We start from the raw sequence: 6912 nt of genomic DNA, 5'->3' as shown, positions 1-6912 counted from the left end.
ATTCATTCAGCCACTCAAGAGATTTTCCTGAAGAGCAAGTCTGATCAGGTCACCTGCCCACTCAATAAACTCCAGTGGTTCCCTATTACTTCCAATAATAAATACACAATGTTCTGTTTGGCATTCCAAGACCTTCATGACATATCCCCTTCCCACCTTTCCAGTCTTCTTACATGTATGTCACTCTAATTGTAATAATTTAGAATTATTATCTCATTTGATCCTCACTACAGCCTTTATAAGTGCTATTATTATCCCCATTTTACAGGTGAAGAAATTGAGGCAAACAGAAGTTAAATGACTTGCCCAGGGTCACACAGCAAATGAGTACCTGAGGCTAGATTTGAACTTAGGTCTTCCTGACTCCAGGCCCAGCATTCTACCTATTGTACCATCTAGCTGCTTTCTTCAGAGGGGTGAATAAATGGGAAGAACTAGAAAGCTACACTAGTCATACATGACTAAATGAGAGGTACTGAAGGATGAGGTTTTCATGACATATAATAAGTCAGTTCTGTGCTTTGTAAACATGTTTTTATTTTTGCCTTCTTTTCCTTGGATACTAATAAAATCCTTCTGGAAAACTCTCCTTTCTCAAGGGCAGTTGGGTGATACAGTGGGTAGAGCACTGGGTCTGGAGCCAGGAAGATATGAGTTGTGTAGCCTTGGACAAGTCACTTAAACTTTCTTGTCTCAGTTTCCTCATCTGTAAAATGAGCTAGAGAAGGAAATGATGAACCACTCCAGTATCTTTGCCATAAAAGCCCCAAATAAGGTCAGGAAAAGACGCACACAAACTTGTACAATGACTGAACAGCAACCCTCTTTCTCAAGGAACTAAGAAGAACAAAAGGAATATCCATTGTTAGGCTAGGAGAACCTATCAGGGGGGGCATTATGGTACAATGAAAAGTTGACTAGTTTTAAGTCATAGGACCTGGGTTCAAATCCCACCTCTACCACTTGCTAGCTATGTTATGCTGGTCCAGTCATGTAATTTCTCTGTGCCTTAATTTCCTCATCTGTTAAACAAAGGAGTTGGACACAGTGACCTCTAAGCTTGCCAACAGCTCCAAGTCTTTGTTCCATGATACAATGAATTGGATTCCCTTGGAAAAGATGCTGTAGCTGTGCACAAGAGGCTCCAATAGTTCTGGGGAATGGCTCCCTAGAGCAAAGCTCAAAGACACCCCCAGATGGGCTCTAGTCAGAATTCATCTCCCAGAGTCTGTCCCTTCTCGCCTGCAGTTGTTTCTTCACTAGGAACAAGAACTGCAAGCTTCAAAGCAAGTCACCAAATGAACATCACCAGGTCCTTTATTGGAAATGAACATTTGACAGGCATCATGCAGTCCTTCAAAATAGACTCTCTTGAGTAGCTCTTTGATGAAGGCAGCTGATATGCACTTAAACTTAATTAAAATTTTCTGAAGTAATAATGAGACTGGAAATACAGGGAAGTCTTTGAAGAAAGCTCAGCGTTATCTACCTCCAAATGTCTCTGGGGAGACCTTTTGGACCAAGGAAGACGCAGAGTTGGACAACCTCTAAGATGATCACATTCCCACAATGCTGAGTCCCAGAATTATGGAATCTCAGATGAAAGGGGCCTTAGAGGCCCTCTATTCCAACCTATGCTTGAATAAGAAGAATCTGCTGTAACCTACCTGAAAAGTGGTTAATCCAGGAAGGTCTTTCTTTACAAGGAGAACCTAGACACAGAGTGGGGACACTGGAGATTAATGGCATTCACCCCACAGGACACCTCAAGAGGCAGAGTTAGGCAAAGTTAGCAAAGCAGCTTTATGGGCATCTAGTGACAGAAGGCCAGGCATAAAGACAGGAAGACTCATCTTCCCAAGTTCAAATCTGGCCTTAGATACTTAACTAGCCGTGTGACCCTGGGCAAATCATTTAACCCTGTTTGCCTTAGTTCCTTCATTTATGAAATGACCTAAAGGAGGAAATGACAAACTGCTCCTGTATCTTTGCCAAGAAAACCCCAAATGGGATCACAAAGAGTCAGACATGACTGAAACAATTTAGCAAAGTGGCTATATATCCCATTTTCACCAACTGTTAGCCAGGGAAAATACCCAGAAATCTCCTAGAGAAGTCTGACTTTGGGGAACCTCCTGGCAAGTCTATTCAATGTTAGCCCAGCAATAAGAAATGAAGGAGAATTCCCTCCCTCCAAGCATCTATTAAATTTCTACAACTATAATAACTATAACATCAGCAGCAGCAGCAGAATTGCTAACATTTACATAGCATTTACTATGTGCCAACCCATTGCTGAATTAGGGGGATGTCTGCCTATAATGGGAATGCAAACCCCCCAGCTTTGAAAAACCCAGATGTTGAAACCCAGATGTTGATTTGGTATGGATGTAATGGTTGGACAGTTTGGAAAGCTGTCTACTTGATCTGTTTCTGTCTTGATAATTCTGCCTGTATACTTTGAAGTTCAGGGTGCTGACCTTTTTCCCCTGAACAAGGTAAATGATATATGTCTGACTGATTAAAGTAAGCTTGTTAACCCATTTTGAGTTGCTTTCCTTTATCAAAGCAGATCCAAGAGATCTGCGTGAGCAGCCACCCTAGGGACGCCAGGGTGCTTGCTGCTACACTACCCCAAGTATATGAAGATGTCCCCTGGCAGAATGAGTGGATAAGAACAATTGTTCCAGTGGCCATGAAGGCAGTCGAAGCAGGTGCTGCAGAGTGCTTAGACTTTGGTCAGATGTCAAAGATGCCAAAGTTATCTGCTGCATCCTGGGTCATCACAGACATCCTGACTTTTGTCTTGCCACCAGACTTTGATGTTTCTGAAAGAGAGAGTAAGGCTGCTGATGGCTTTGTGCAACTCTATCTTACTTAAATCCAATTCATGCATGAGTCAAGACTGAGAAATCATCCCTGCAAAATCATTGGTCCTCTTTGAAAATAAAGGATGAACAATTACGTGCCAAGTTCTACACTAAGCTCTTTCCAAACATTTTATTTGATACTCACAACAACTCTGGGATGTATGTGCTATTATGATACCCATTTTATAGCTAAGAAAACTGAGGCAGACAGATGTTAAATGACTTGGCCAAGCTCACACAGCTAGAATAAGTCTAAGACTGGGTTTGAACTCAGGTTTTTCTGACTCCCAGCTTTCTATCCACTTCACCAACTAACTACTTTAAATGAATAGCAAGTATTTTCTTCACTTTGCTGAGATTGGCCATCTCGAACTCTCCCAGAGGACACCACCCCAGTTCCTCTCAGTTCTTGGGTATAATCTACACATTCCAAAATAGAAGAGGAATAATAACAGTAATAATGACTCATGCTGGATTTGTGTCCTGTTCTGATCCCCCCACCCCCTTCAAACTGTGGGAGCATGTAGCTACCAGATGCCAGGAAGGGAAATGGTGCTCATACTTAGGATAGCAGCAGGATTTAGCTCTAATTCTACTCCCTCCCTCCCTTCCCCTAGTGATTCCAGGCTGGGTACCCTACACCCCAGACACCCTACATCCCTTCCTTCTGGAGTGTCAATTCTTCAAGGGCAGGGGCCACATCTTATTCATCTTTTTATAAACCCTAACAATAGCCAGCAGAGTGTGTGCTCCATTTGTGGACTGCAATTACCCAGAAATGATCTATCATAATTTATTGTGCATTGCATTAGCTGTGATAGCTATAGAAAACTGTAACTTAGTTTCCTAGTCTTAATGATTCTGTCTGTCTATCAAAGGTAATTCCCCCTTCTCCCCCTCACTCCCATTCTAGGCATTTCTAAATTGAGTTATTTCTGGGGGGTTTTTTGTCTGTGTTTCAGTCCAGACACTGTTCCTCAAGATGTGTTCTGTGGGTCTCTAGGGTGGTCCACAGACTGGCTTATGATGGCATCTCTGTTAGTGATACAACAATATTTATACTTGGGTTTCTAGCTAGAATGTATTATCTCTGCAAAAAAAAAAAAATGATAACAATAGGGACTGGACCTGGGATTTCACTGTTATAGGAAATTCCCTCTTAGGAAACTCTTTTTTTTTCTGATAAATTATCACTTTCTTTATAATGCTATAATGCAAGGGAACTACCTACAGCCATGAGAGGTTAAATGACCTGCCCAGGGTCACACAGCCAGCATGTATCAAAAGTAGGGACTTGAATCCAGGTTTTGTAAACTCTGAAGACAGCTCTCTATCCACTTTGGCATCATCATTATCATCATTATCAATAATTTAGACAGTGTTTTGAAGTTTTCAAAATACTTTATAAAAATTATTTCACTTTAGCTTTGCAGTGACTCATTAAGGTAGATACTATGGGTACCATTGTTCACCTTTTATAGGAGATGGAATGAGGAACAAAGAGTTTAAGTGACTTGCCCAAGGTAGTAAGTTTCAGAGAAAGAGTATGCACCCAGGTCTTCCTGATTCCCAGTCCAACCCTCTAACTAAAATGTAGGTTTCTTGAGAAGCTATGAGATATAATGGAAAGACAGTTGATCTAGAAAGCAGAAGACCAGTGTATAAGTCCTAGTATTTGAAACTAACTCAATGCAGGACCTTCAACAAGTCACTTAAAGAGATAGAAGTCAGTCTCCTGGCCTGAGTTTCTTTATCTGTAAAGTGAGATAATCTCTAAAAATCCCTTCTAGGGATCATGAAGGGGATCATAAAGAGTTATATATGGCTGAAAAATAAATGAACAAAATCCCTTCCAGCTTCCATATCCTAGGATTCTCCAGAGATTATCCAAAACAGTACCATTCTCCACATTTTTCTGGTGCCTCTTTTTCTTTTTTTGCAATGGTAAGTGGGAGTGAGCCCCCAAAGTTGCTATTGTAATCCTATGGCCTACCCAAGTCATTGGTGCATTGTAAAAATTTCAGAATTGCTGGGTTAAAAAGTGGGAATGACCTAAGGAAATCAGGTGGCAGGCCTGAGGGAAACTTAATTAATTCTCACTTTCCTATCACTGAATAGGTTTCCATGGGAACCAGTATTTGTGGGTGGATCTGTGAGCATAAAAATACCTTCACTTTCCATAGCTCATTTCTTTATGAAGGCTTTTCACATATTATTGTATTTATATGCAAATTATCCCTTTGAAGCAGAGACCTCCACATAGTATTTAACAAGTGGAGAAAAATGGTGCACGGATGCTAATACCCAGTCTAACCAACTAGCCATGTAGGTATCTACTTGTAGGTTCATAGATAGAGTGTGAAGGAATCTTTAGAGTTTATCAGTTCCAATGCCTTCATTTCACAAATGAAACAAATTGAGGCCCAGAATGGTCAAAGGATGGGTATTCTAACCCAGGTCCACTGAGTCTTTGCCCTGTGCATGATCCCACAATGTTCAAGTCAACTTAAAATATCTACTGTGGGAAATAAAAAAAAAAATAGACATCCTTCCTTATGGGTAAAGGAATCTCCTGAGATATAGCTGGGAAGGGAACCACTCCCCTCATTTACATAACTGAGAGGGAGGAGACGATTATACTAGTGATTTCACAGATGTGAGGATCTTTCCTTAGAAAATTGCCTCGGGGCACTGCAATGTTCTGTGACTTGATTCAGCTAGCATATATCAGAGGCAGGATTTAAACCTATGTCTTCCTGGATTCAAGACTGGTCCTCCTTCCACTGTATCAGGCTCTTTCTCATTTAGAAATACTCATCTCCTGGTCCTGCACTCTATTCCCCATAGTCATTTAGCAAACATCTGTCTACCTTCCTCCTTCTCACACTTCCCATGTGCAGATGCATACTTCTAAAATATCAGAAAGGGTGGAAAATGAATAAATGAAATGGAAAACTAAAAATTAAAAATATGAATGAGCTGGCAAATAAGAGAGAGTGTATGGACCAGAAGGAAGAAGAAACTGAGTAGAGGTGGATTGGTGAGAGAAAATGAATATGCAAGGAAAGGGGAAAGGAGGGGAGAGCTGAATGCAGACTATCTAGGTGAGTGTAAAACCCTTTTTTTTTTTTTTTGGTAACTGTCTTTGGATAATGTTGACATTACCCAGACTAAGAGATAGCAAGTTCTGATATGTTTGGAAGTATACTCTTAAGCTTTCTCTGCACATCCTGAGTAGGTAAAGAACTAGTCAATGAGCCCAAGGAAGGGATGCTAAGTCCTTGAAAGAGAACAGACTTCAAAGGATGTGAACTAGAAAGATCTTTTTAGAATTTTTGAACAATATTGTCTGGGTAACTTTCTCCAGTTTCGTGAAAACAATAGGAATTTGGGGATCACCATCAGTAAGACAAATAACATTAGCACACAGGAGGACTGCTAGCCCAGGTGCACTCTTGATCTGGTCGGACAGGAAAGACAGCTTCAAAGGGGTTAATAATCTTACTTTATTCTAGTGTAGTCTTCTCACAAAAGAACTGCTGATAATGAGAGTACAAACTCCTACAGCATTCCCTAATCACCCTTTTTACAGGGGCTAGGTAGAAAGGGTGGCAACTACCCCTACATTTCAGTGGGGTCAATCAAGACAGGCACAACTTGTGCTTGGCCCTAAATCCTCTCAAGCCTCAATGGAGGCCATTTAAGGCAAACACAGATTCCCCCAAGCCTTGATGAGGGTCAATCAAGGCACAGCATTCCAGCTTGTGCATTCAATCCTAAGGTTCCCCATTCATTGACCAGTGTACACCTGTTTTATAGGGCAACAGACAAAGAAGGCATCATGCCAGCAACAGCCTCAGAAGTTTATGTCGCCTCATCCCTGTATCTACTGCTCAGTCACAGTAAATGTTTGTATTATTGTCATTATACAATGCTGTTCGAGTGTGGTAGAGATATTTTGAACCATAATCATGAGAACTCATAACTAATATCTGAAAGCAAGAGATTGTTATGGCTATGGATCCTGAGAAACTAAACTCTA

Source organism: Petaurus breviceps, unplaced genomic scaffold (genome assembly GCF_028583685.1).
Source record: "Petaurus breviceps papuanus isolate PSGF00001 unplaced genomic scaffold, PetGlider_PUasm1.0 91133, whole genome shotgun sequence".
NCBI classification, from domain to species: Eukaryota; Metazoa; Chordata; class Mammalia; order Diprotodontia; family Petauridae; genus Petaurus; species Petaurus breviceps.
This window is presented reverse-complemented; position numbering follows the sequence as displayed.